This window comes from Rhincodon typus, chromosome 25, assembly GCF_021869965.1.
Source record: "Rhincodon typus isolate 14 chromosome 25, sRhiTyp1.1, whole genome shotgun sequence".
Lineage (NCBI taxonomy): Eukaryota > Metazoa > Chordata > Chondrichthyes > Orectolobiformes > Rhincodontidae > Rhincodon > Rhincodon typus.
Genome location: NC_063356.1, coordinates 9732170 through 9744837, shown reverse-complemented (window position 1 = coordinate 9744837; position 12668 = coordinate 9732170). Strand labels below are relative to the sequence as shown.

General features: G+C 39.8%; 1 protein-coding gene across 4 annotated transcripts in view; it reads left to right on the top strand.

The window, feature by feature from the left end:
- Positions 1-12668, top strand: part of LOC109929131 (SRY-box transcription factor 13) — a 169359-nt gene that overhangs the window by 41914 nt on the left and 114777 nt on the right. For 3 of the 4 annotated variants that reach the window (XM_048611891.1, XM_048611892.1, XM_048611889.1), the window contains exon 2: positions 4295-4403. The exons of the other annotated variant lie outside the window; for it this stretch is intronic. The gene's annotated coding sequence lies outside the window, so the exon portion shown is untranslated. The remainder of the gene's footprint in view (positions 1-4294; positions 4404-12668) is intronic. 4 annotated transcript variants of the gene reach the window in all.

The following is a 12668-nucleotide window of genomic DNA, read 5'->3' as shown; positions in this document are numbered from 1 at the left end:
GGGGATTATGGTGTGGAAGGTGGAGCTGTAGTTGATGAGCAGGAGTCTGACATAAGTGTCCTTGTTGTCCAGATGCTCCAGGGATGAGTGCAGGACTAAGGACATGGCGTCTGCTGTGGAGTTGTTACATCGGTAGGCAAATTGCAGGGGATTGAGGCAGGCTGGGAGACTGGCCTTCAATTTATTTGATTATTTCAAAAATCTATCTAGCTCTTGTTCAAATACTTTGAGTGATCTAGCTACAGCTCTCTGGGGTAGAACATTCCAGACATTCACTACCCTCTGGGAGAAGAAATGCCTTCACATTTTTGTTTTAAATGAATGTCTGCTTATTTTGTAACTATATTTCCTGGTTTGAGATTCCCCACTGGTAGAAATACCATCTCAAATTTTACCTTGTCAGACTCCTACTTCTTGTTAGAATCATGTATTTTTCAATAAGATCACCCTCATACTTCTAAACCCTAATGAATAAAGGCCTAAACTGTTTAGCCTTTCTTGATGAGTCACCTCCGTCATTCCAGGAAAGCACCTAGTGAATCTCTTGGACGGCTTTCAATGTCTGTATATCCTTTTTGAAAAAAAAATTGTCCAAAACTGTACACAGTATTCATGCCTGTGGCCGCTTAACACTCTATACACTTTAAAAAGGCTTTCCTATTTTTAAACTGCAACCCCTTATCAATTAAGTCCAAAATCTCATTCACTTTTTTAATCACTTGCTGTACCTGCAAACTAACGTTTTTATGTTGCATGCACAAGGACATGCAGATTTCTCTCTGCTGTACTTTTATTTTTAATAGTCTGCCTTTTGATTCTTCCTAGCAAAGTGCATGATCTCACCCTTTCCTGTATTGACCTCCATTTTGCCAAGGTTTTGCCCATCTTTTCAACCTATCTATCTCTTCTTGCAGATTTCTTATGAACTCACTGCAACGTGCACTCCCACCTATTTTACTTCATCAGTGAGTATGGATACATTACATTCTGTTCCTTCCTCCAAGTCATTAATAAAGGTGGTGAGTAACTGAGGCCTTACAACTGATTTGGTGTGGCACTCCATTAGTTATGGTCTGTACAACCTGAAAACATCCATTAATCCTGACGCTCAGTCTTCTCTGTATTAACCAATCATTAGTCCCTCAATAGTGTGAGCTCCTTTTTATAAGCAATAACCTTCAAGTGCATCCAATTCCTTCTGGAAATCCAAATACAATACATTCACTGGTTCCCCTTTTATCTATTCTGCTTATTACTTCTTTAAAGAATTCTAGTAGAATTTTCAAACATGATTTCGCTTTCACAAAGCAGTGTTGATTGTGTTTGATTGCATTAAGCTTTTCTGAATGCCCTTCTATTTCTTCCATTAATATGGACTCTAGCGTTCACCCAACAATGGATGTTAGGCTATCTTGTGTATAGTTTTCTGCTTTCTGACTGCCTCCCTTCTTAAACAGGGTATCACATTAGCGGTTTTCCAATCCGCTGGAATCCTCCTGAAATATATTTCTACTTGGGCCTGCACTATCTCTGTAACAACTTCTTTTAAAACCTCTTGGATGTAGACTATGATGTGCTGGTGACTTGTCTGCTTTCAGTCCTATTGGTTTGTCAAGTACTTTGTAATAGAGACTGTGTTTACAAGACTTTCCTCCCACTAGCATTTTGCTTATGTTATCTTTAAGTTATTTATCACATCCTCTGCCATAAAGACTGATGTTTTAAATTATATGTCGTTTTCCTGCTCTACATTATCCATCTTCAGGTGTATTCTCCAAGGGCCCTGCACTCACTCTAGCTATTCTTTTTGTATACCTGTACAAACTCTTGTGATTTGTTTTTATATTTCTTGCCAGTTTAATTTCTTACTTAATTTTCTCCCTCTTTATTAGCTTTTTAGTTGTCTACTTCTGGTGCCTAAAAACAAAAACTTCATACCTATGGCCTGCCACTAGTTTTCACTGCTTTGTATGCATTTAGTTTTTAATTGGCTACTCTCCTTGACTACTTTTTGTTAACCAAGAGTGGTTCATCCTTCTCATTGAGAACTTCTTTTTGACTAGAATAAGTTTTTGCAGAACGTTTTGAAATACCTGCTTAAATGTCTGCCATTGCTCTTCCACTGACTTCCCCTTTTTGTCTATTTTCCTAGCGTACTTTTAGACCAGTCTATCTTCATATTTCTGGAATTTCCTTTATTTAAGTTGAGGACACTGGTTTGAAACTCAAGTTGCTGTCCCTGAATTTGAATTTCAAATTCTACCATGAGATAGTAGGAACTGCCGATGCTGGAGAATCTGAGATAACGAGGTGTAGTGCTGGATGAACACAGCAGGCCAGGCAGCATCAGAGGAGCAGGAAAGCTGACGTTTCGGGTCTGGACCCTTCAGAAACGTCAGCTTTCATCCAGCTCTACACCTTGTTATCTCAATTTCTACCATGTTGTGATCCCTAACCCCCCCAGGGGGACCCATAACTCAGTGAACTCCTATTAATGCTTCCCACATTACACATTACTAAATCTGAAATATCTTTTTTCCAGGTAGGTTGTACAACATAATGCTCTAAGAAACAATCACTGATGCACCTTTTTTTTTTACCCTTGTCCATCTGAGCTGTCAGGCCAATATGCAGATTAAAATAGTCCATGACAGTTGTCATGCCTTCCTTACACGCCTCTATTTCCTGAGTTAAACTTTTTGTTTTACATTGAGGCAGCTCTTCAAGAGCCTGTAGAAGATTCCCAGCCATGACTTTTTACCCTTGCTATTCCTTCTTGCCATCCAAACTGATTCCAACTCCCGATCTAATCCTCCTATATTAATACTAGCCACTACACTGATGCTATCATTTATTAATAACACTGCCCCACCTCCTTTTTTCCCTTTTTATTTTGCCTATTGTTCTGGAATGTTGAATAACCCTGAATATTGAGTTCCCAGTCTTGGTCACCCTGCCACCATATTTCTGTAATAATGATCAAGTTACATTCATTTATTTGTAATTGAGCCATCAATTTACCTATCTTATTACAAATGCTGCATGCACCACTTCTATCTTTGAGTTGTTGCTACTGTTATTAATTCTAATTCCAATTTTTGTGCCTTTCTGTCACATTTTCCTTCTCTTTCGCACCTTCATTATCCTGTACCTCTGCTGTAGTTTGTTTTTTAAAAAAAAAAATTGTTTTAAAGTTTGCATTTAATTGAAGACCCATCCCACAACTAATTAAAGTCCCATCTACATCCTAAGTTGTTCAATCTGCCAGGATTCTGATCTCGTATAGTTCAAATGAAGCCCCTCCCAGTGGAATAGCTCTTTCTTATCCCAGTATTGGAATGGTGCCAGTGCCTCATGAATCTGAATCCATTTCTCTCATACCAATTTTTGAGCCATGCATTTACCCCTGTAATCTTACTTAGTGTATACAAATTTGTATGTGCCTCTGATAGTAATCCTGAGATTATTATCTTTATGGCTCTGCTTATTAATTTAGCCTGAGCTGTCAATAATCCCTTGAATTTCTTTGTCCCACCTATGTTGTTGTACCTACGTGGATTATGTTAACTGGAACTGTCACCTCCCATTCTGAGTTCTTCTCCAGCCCAGAAGAGATATCCTTAACTTCAGTATGTTATTCAGTATTACTACCACATTACACTTCCTTTCCCCTATTGAATGTGGCTCTGTACAATGGTGCTTTAGTCAGTTTGCTCATCCTCCCTACGACACTTGCCACAGATGTGGACAGCATGGATCACGCCAGTGTTGAGCAGCTCCCACATACTACAGCTGCAGCACATCACCTACCCAGCTATCTCATTTCTATTTAATTGATTAAAAGTTGTAAATGCATTTCCTAACTGTACTCCAGCCATAATAAGGTCTCCTCCTGATTTAAGCCTTTGGCCACTCAAAAGAATAAAGCATAGACTTTGCTCACACGTGCTCAAATCACCAGTCATGTTTATCTTTGGAGAATCTGCAGACACAGCTTGCTCAGGAAGTACAAGCGCAGTCTTTCAGAAGAACAAATCCATTTCACTCTGAAGTCGATGAGTGAGTGTGTTTTCTTTTCGGAAATGGATGAGATCAGCTGGGCAGGCCTTCCTTGCAGGCTTCTGTCCCTTAACTAAAGACCAGATCAAACCAGCTTCTCTCCAAGCTAGTCATCGCTCAAACAGCCCCACGTGGTCTACAGCAAAGTGAGCTGTTAACAGTAGTTGTTTGAACCTTGTTTGAAAAATACACCTCTAATGTCCACAGTAACTTTTTCGAATCACTTCTTTTACAGAACCATTCCAGGCGTTTCCATAAAACTTGAAGGACTGTAGAAAACTTGAGCTGGAAATAAGTCCATTATTATTCCATAGCCCATCAAAACTCAAGTCCTCCAAGCAATAGTAAGTGTCTTCCTTTTATTTGTTAACTGAATGCTGAATTGGGATTTGAATCTCTGTCTCTAGTTAATTAGTCTAAGCCATTGTATTATTAGTCTAGTTAAATAACCACTAGCCCACCAGTCGCAGTATTCTGGGTCCCACTGGAGTCGGGCCATGTAAGCATCTTCTGGGTCCATGTGGGATTGAATCATAGAACAGTACTGGCCCTTTGACCCACCGTGTCTGTGCCAACCATGTTGCCATTCTTAACTAAACCCATCTACCTGAACATCCAGCTAAATTTGTTTTGCACTTTCTCTGTAAAGCCTCTGCATCCTTCCTATACTGTGGCAACCAGAACTGTACACAATATTCCAAAGTGGCCTAACTGAAGTTTTATACAGCTGCAACATGACTTGCCAACTTTTATACTCAATGCTCTGTATCATGAAGGCAAACATGCGTAAAAATTCTTTACCACCTTTATGGACTCGGTGTTTCCATTTTCAGGGAGCTATGCACTAGCACTGCAAGATCAATCTGTAAATCAATGCTCCTAAGGGTCCTGCCATTTACTGTGTACTTTCCTCTTGCATTTTACCTCCCAAAATGCATCACCTTGCACTTGTCTGGATTAAACTCCATTTGCCATTTCTCTGCCCAACTTTCCAACTGATTTACATCCTGATATATCCTTCGTGTGCATAACTTCTGAACTGCATAGTTAACAGTGTTGTTTCAATGACAAATGGATCAAATCTGGAGATCAACAAGGATGGTTAAGATTTCAGGAACTCTTATTTGGTGGTCATGATTCAGACTTAAGAGTCAACACCTTCAACAAATTAAAGTGTGACCTCAGGCACTCATCCTATGTTTTAAACTGTAAAAACACTTGGTATATTCCAAGCTGCTTGTGCTTCATGACTTGAGCGTCCACAAAGTGCCTCTTGTATATCTCAGAATGCAAGATACTTGGGACCATCAGGAATGATCTGTTTTCCAGTTATCTCTTTGTTTTGTGGGTGTGTCTGTTTATATGGGTTTTAAATTATTGCAAGGAAAGCAATTGGGTAAAATCCCATTGCTGTTTGAATAAGTGCATTCTACCTCTTTTAATGTAATTTAATCACTTTTTTAAAAATTTTAAAAGTCTTATTTGTGCATCTTGCATTGAAACATCTTGACCTTTGCTCTATTTATGGTTGTTATGGAGAGTAGGTGGGTTGGTTGTAATGTCACTAGACTAGTTAACCAGAGCCCCCTGGCTAACAGATGATAGAATTTGAATTGAATCCAAAACAAATAAAATCTGGAGTGAGGAGCTTGCCTAATGGTGACCATTACCAACTGTCAATTATTGTAAAAACCCATGTAGCTCACTGATGACCATTAGAGAAGGAAATCTGTCCTTACCCAGTCTGGCCTACACGTGACTCCAGACCCATAACAATGTGGCTGACTCATAACTGCCTTCTGGGTAATTGGGGATGAGAAATAAATGTTGGTGTTTGCAACAGCACCCATATCCCATGAAAGTTTGAAACAAAACTTTCCACAATGATCCAAAATCTGTGTCCCTTTTGTGACAAACCTATCATTCATCAGTTTTATTTTTTCTTTGAGCAGATTTGCCTTGAGGTTTTTCTTTAGAATTGCTGCTTTTGAGATCTGGGGTTTTGATAAAACCTGTTTATGTTAAGAACATTTCTTGGTAAGTGTTCACCCAGAGATACACTTCCAATGGCAGAGCTGCATAAGGCGTTACAGTGCACGTGCACAAATTATTCTGTCAGCTAATTCTGTTTTCTAGGGAGTATTTTCTTTTACGATATTCCTGTTATTTGTTCTCCCCTGAACTTTTGCCTCATTTTTAGCTTTGAATATATGCATCCTTCCTGTAGTTGGTATCTTAATCTTATTGCAGTCATAATGCGTTGCTCAATTCTCATGACCGGAAACAAGAATGGATCATTGTGTTGGCTTTTTAACTGAGACAAGATTTTATTAGGAGAGAAGGCATGGGGTAGCAGGGAAGGGGAGGATAAAATTAATCCTGAGAAATGGTGGCGACTTTTGTGAAGATCTGACATGCAGAAGGATGATGTTAATGTATTGTTCCAAAGAAGCACCTTTTGATACCTTGCTGCCTAATGTGATTCTACACATGTTGCACAAGGTTGTTCATAGACAATCCGTTTAATGAATCTCTACCTATTCAATGAAAATTGCAATGTCTTTAGCTGCTTGGAAAAATTGAGATCTCGAGGATCTACTGCAATTTGAGAAATGCAGTGATCTATTGCCGTCTCTAAGGTTAATCTTCAAATGAAGCTGAAAGAAATATCCGAGTTTACTTCATGCAGCTGAAAACTGCTTTTCTAACCAATGGAAAATAAAAAGGATTCTGTTTTAAGTTGTCTTTTATGTTCGTGCCATAACGCTGGGAAGAGTTGTCACCATTTAAGAATGTAGCTTCTGTTTTCAAGTTAATGTATTATGAACTAGGTGGTGACTGTTGTTAATTATATTCCTATGATGTTGAGGACTCATTGGTGTTCATGTACATAGCACTAGATCCTATGGCCTCACTGGTCTGAATACTCCTCATCTCATTTAATTCTTGGACACCGACATCCTTGGGCCTGGTTAAAACTTGGATGATAAAGGTAAAGTTGCCATAATCTTACCAAACCATAGGCCAGCTCTTTCATTAGAGAGAGACAATTGGTGGCAGTTTAACCTGAGGGTCACCATGCCTTGGGTAAGGCGAAAGATTTGAGAAGGTGAATCCTTTTATGGTAACCTCAGCTAGCGTGGGAATTGAACCTACACTATTGGCATCGCAAACCAACCATCCAGCCTCCTAGGAATACTAGGCACAGTTGACTGGCTCTTGTGTTGCAGTAACGGTGTCCCTACCTCTGGGCCAGAAAGAAGAAGGGTTCAATCCCACTGCAGAATGTGATGGCCACAGAAGTGTACTGTAACTTGTCCTAGCAGGTTAATGGAATGGAAATTGTACAACAACAGCGGAGTAAAAGAGAATATATTGAAAAATTACAATATTCAGTGTGTGTCCCAAATAAGTGTGTAGGGAAGGAAGGACTAGGCTCCAGTACTGTTTTTTTTCCCTCACCACCTGAGATTGAGAAATTTTAATCTCATATTTTTATGTAGAGAAGCAGCAAATTGTACAATTCCCAGTATGCATTCCAATATAAATTTTACTGATCTTGTGCTTGGTTTAGAGACCAGGTCTTAGTCTGAGAGTATATTTAGTCTGATACTTATGAAGAGCAATATCACATGGTAGATCTAGCTGTGATTGGACTGTGGGATTTTTCCCAACCAATGTCTGGATATTGGGCTGAAAGCTCTTATATTCCACATTTTGGAAGTGAATGATTGTAAGTCTCTATGGTTCTGAACTGGTGAAAATAGCTAGGATTTAAAAACCCCAAAACTCATCCTTCTCATGACCTTTGAAACGATATAAACTCTTTTGCTTCCTCAACCTCCACATCATCCTGGAACAGATTTAGCATTACACTGTTATCATTTGTCCATCTCAGGATGTTAAAATTTTATTATCCTGGTCCCTGAGTGATTTGCTGTAAAGAGGAAGGACCAGTTTAGCATTTCCTAGTTTGGCCTGAAATAACTAGTTACTTCAAATCCAATCTTGTGAATTGAGAAGTGCTGAAAGTAGCTGCTGAGCTAACAGATCTGAAGGAATTAGTCCTAATTAGAATTAGATTTCATTACCTTCCATGATCAGATGGCACACTCACTGCAAAGGGGCTAGTTTTGGAGCTTGGTTGATGTAATGCAGTGTTCTGGTGGTGGACTCTACATCATTATATTATAAGGCAGATTACTACCTGAATGGCTATAAATTGGGAGAGGGGAGTATGCAGTAGGACCTGGTGTCCTTGTGCTGAAGGTTAGCTTGCAGGCGCAGCAGGTGGTAAAGGAGGCAAATGGTATGTTGGCCTTCATTGTGAGAGGTTTTGAGTACAGGAGCAAGGATGTGTTGTAGTTATACAGGGCCTTGGTGAGACCACACCTGGAATATTGTGTGCAGTTTTGGTCTCCCTTTCTGAGGAAGGATGCTCTTGCTCTCGAGGGAGTGCAGCGAACATTTACCAGGGTGATTCCAGGGATGGTGGGACTGGCATACGAGGAGAGATTGACTATGTTAGGATTGTTTTTTCTGGAGTTCAGATAAATGAGGGGCATTTCGTAGAGACATAAAATTCTAACAGGACTGGACATGGTAGATGCAGGTGGGTGCATGCAGAAACCAGGGGTCACGATCTGAGCATTCAGAATAGGCCTCATAGGACGGAGATGAGGAGACATTTCTTCACCCAGAGAGTGGTGACCCGATGGAATTCATTACCACAGGAAGTAGTTGATGCCAAAACATTGAATGTATTCAAGAGGTGGCTAGGTATAGCACTTGGGGAGAGTGGGATCAACGATTGTGGGGAGAAAGCAGGATCAGGCTATTGAGTTGGACAATCAGCCATGATAGCAATGAATGGTGGAGCAGGCTCACGGGACCGGATGTCTTCCTCCTGATCCTATCTTCTATGTTTCTCTGTCTTTATGGTTCTTCTGGGTTCCTGTGTGTGTCTGTCTGTGTGGTGTCACAGCACTACCAAAGTCCCTCTGCACAGTGCCTTCAAGGCAGTAAATTATACCGACACACACAGCATTGTAACAACCTGCCAGTGAAAGATTTAGAAGAAGTCTAGATTAAACCTGGAATGTTCCTGGCTTGTTCTTGCAGAAAGGTTTATTTGGGGGGGAGGGGTGTGGTTTAGGTGGGTGGGTGGTTTGGTTACTGTGCGTGCCTTCTTTTATGGCATTAGTTGGTGTGAGGTACGTTTTTAAATGTTCAGTGCGCAAACTCGTGAATGGGTGAGTAAGTGGAATGGAGTGAGTAACTGGATAGTCCTTGTTCATCTTCATTGTTTTCTATTTCTTTTTAACAAAAAAAAATTGCCTTCCTCGAGCCTTCATCGTAATTGGGAATAGTTAGAAATGTGCAAGGTCTCTAGCTGAAATGTAAACTCCTTTCTCTCTCTCTGCAGGGACTGCCAGACCTGCTGAGTACTTCTGTTTTTGGTCTGGAACAGAAATTGGTCATTTAACCCCTTGAACCTGTTTGGCCATTCACTGCATACATGGCTGATCTGCAACCTGAATCCATATTCTCTCCTTTTTTGTCCTATGTCTGAAATTACTTTGGCTAATCTTAGATCAATTGTTAACTTGGAATCTAGGACCATGTGTCTTTTCAGAGCTGTCTCCCAAGCTTTGACCAAATTCTGTGTGTGGAAATAGTTCCTAATATTGCTCGTGGAAGTCTTGGCTTTTCATTTTAGGTGCTCCAGAGTCCTGTATCCATGGACCATTGGAAATGTCTTGTCTTGACCTCTTGTTTTATCCCCTCAATACCTTAAACTTTGATCAAAATTGCCCTCTAAACCTTCTAAATAGAACAACAGTTTTGACTTGCCGTTTAACCCTTGGGAATTTGGGTATCATTATGGTAAATCTATCCTGCTGGCTGAAAGCTCAATGTTCTTCCTAAGGTGTGACGCCTACAACTGCTCATCAGTTTGATTTAACCAGGGCTTCTTATCGCTGCAACATAATTTCTCGACCACTGAATTCTAGATCTTTGGATCTAAAGGCTAATGCTCCATGAGGTTTTTTGATTATTGTCACTATTGCTTACGCTATTTTAATGATCTGCATACCTGGGCAATCACTTTGGTAGTACACTGTTTCAGCAGTGGCTCAGTTGGTAGTACTGTCACTTCAGAGTCAGAAGGTAAAGGGTTCAAATCCCACTGTGGCACTTGAGCATATAAATCAATGTTGGTAGTCCGTGAAGTACTGAAGGAGTGCTGCATTATTGTTGGAAGTGCTTTGGTGTTTTATGATCATAACTCTGTACTTGGTGCTATTGAGATCAGTTGTTTCCCTCCACTTAATATCCTCCCTTAAACTAGAGGGAACCAGATTCCAGGGCCAATGGAATCGATCTTGTCTCCTATCCAAGGGAGAAAACCAGCCAATAGCGCTTCCTTTTTCCCAATTGTCTAAAATCCAACATGAAAACCAAAAGAACAAGGAGCAAAAACAGAAGTTGCTAGAAATGCTCAGTAGGTCTGGCAGCTTCTGTGAAGAAAACATCAGAATTAATGTTTCGGATCCAGTGACTCTTCCTCAGAACCAGACCCAAAACGTTAACTCTGAGATAACAAGGTGTAGAGCTGGATGAACACAGCAGGCCAAGCAGCATCATAGACCCGAAACGTCAGCCTTCCTGCTGCTGTGATGCTGCTTGTGTAGAGCTGGATGAACACAGCAGGCCCAGCAGCATCACAGCAGCAGGAAGGCTGACGTTTCGGGTCTATGATGCTGCTTGGCCTGCTGTGTTCATCCAGCTCTACACCTTGTTATCTCAGATTTTCCAGCATCTGCAGTTCCTACTATCTCCAAAACGTTAACTCTGATATTTTCTTCGCAGATGCTGCCAGATCTGAGCACTTCCAGCAACTTCTGTTTTTGTGTCTAAAATCCAGCTTTGTTTTTTAACTAGACTTCTTCAGTTTTCCTGGATAAGGATCATTCTCCTGGATCATTTGAGAATTTCCTCAATAGATATTGTTCAGTATAACAGATAGACACCAGGGAATAGAAGTTGGGTTGACTCTTGACTAGTTTTCTGTATCAAAACAACTTTAAACTTAAGTATACATATGGATTTATCATAGTAAGAAAGCATGCAACTTTAGTTATATCAAGAATATAAATTGCATAACTAAATAATTTCCAAACAGAAGACAAAATGGCTAGTTCTTGTAGCTGAGAGAATCCAAAATTTTATTCCCTACAGATACCAAACTTTAAAAAGAAGCAAGAATATCCATCAAACATCAGAGTAAGGTTGCCTTTATCCCCGAAAATGAGTCTCATTAGCTTCAGAATGAATCTGAAGTGGATGAGACTAAATCCATTGCATCTCCAAATTATTCAAATTATGTTGAGATATTTGGAATGGATTTTAGTTTGGTAGCGTATAATGTAGGGGTTGCATGGAAAATAGTCATTCAACTGGTCGGCCTGGGCAAGTTGGACCGAAGGATCTGTTGCCATGCTGCATGACTCTAACTCTAATCAGTTATAGGCGACCCTATTCATTAAGCTATATTAAGTGAAAAGGATCAACGACTGCAGTGAGGCTGAAAATTGTTCAGTTTTTAAGAAATGTTATTTTGAATTTATCCTTGGTGCTAAGTAACAGTCACGTTGGTCAATTTTTTTTTGAGTCAAGTTCGTACATTCAGCAAGACAGGAAGACATGGCGACCTAAAGTTACTTTATCTGACTGTGTTTTAATCGTTAGAGCTGGTAATGTGTTGTTAGTGTGAGAGTCATCATAAAATTCCCCACGATATTTTCCTTTTTGTTAGGTGTAATCCTTTATCAGCAACTTCACATTATTGTGAAGGGAGTTGACCATGCTCTGTTTGCAAGCTAGCTTTGTCCTTTTTCAAAAAAAATGTATTTTATGTAACTTTTTTTACTGAAAAATGACTTTTTAAGCAAGTCCTTCTACATCAATCCTGTATATTTTGAGACTTGTGTCTTAGCAGTGCATTATTCAGGTGAGACGTTAAACCAAGGCTTTGAGTCCCAAGTGGATGGAAAAATGTTCCCTGGCACTAAATTTGAAGAGGAATAAGGAAGTTCTCTGTGGTGCCTTAGCCAGTATCTTAAATATGTTTTTATGATGTAGATTGAGATAAGTAATTTGTTGTTATCTTGGTGTTTTTTTTGTGGAACTTGCTGTGTGTAAATTAATTGTGGTGTTTGCTACAATACCACAGTAACTACAATTCCAATGTTCTTCATTTGGCCATAAGGTGCTTTGGGGTGCCCTGAGTTTCTGAAACACTGTAAAAATGCAACTGCACCTTTCTGTTTAGAACATTTAGAAAATACGTGGCTCTATCCATTTTGGGTACAAATATGGAAAAAGAAAAGATGTATTGCGCAGTTCTGATCTGGGGTGCACTGCCTGAAACAATGGTTGAAGCAGATTGAGAGCTAGGTTTCATGTAGGAATTGAATGCCCACTTGTAAAGGAACAATTTGCAGGGCCATGGGAAAGAGTAAGTGAGTGACACTCATTGGATTGCCTTTTTCAGACAGCTAGAAGGTATATAACAAAAACAAAGTTGCTGGAAGAAACAATAAAAT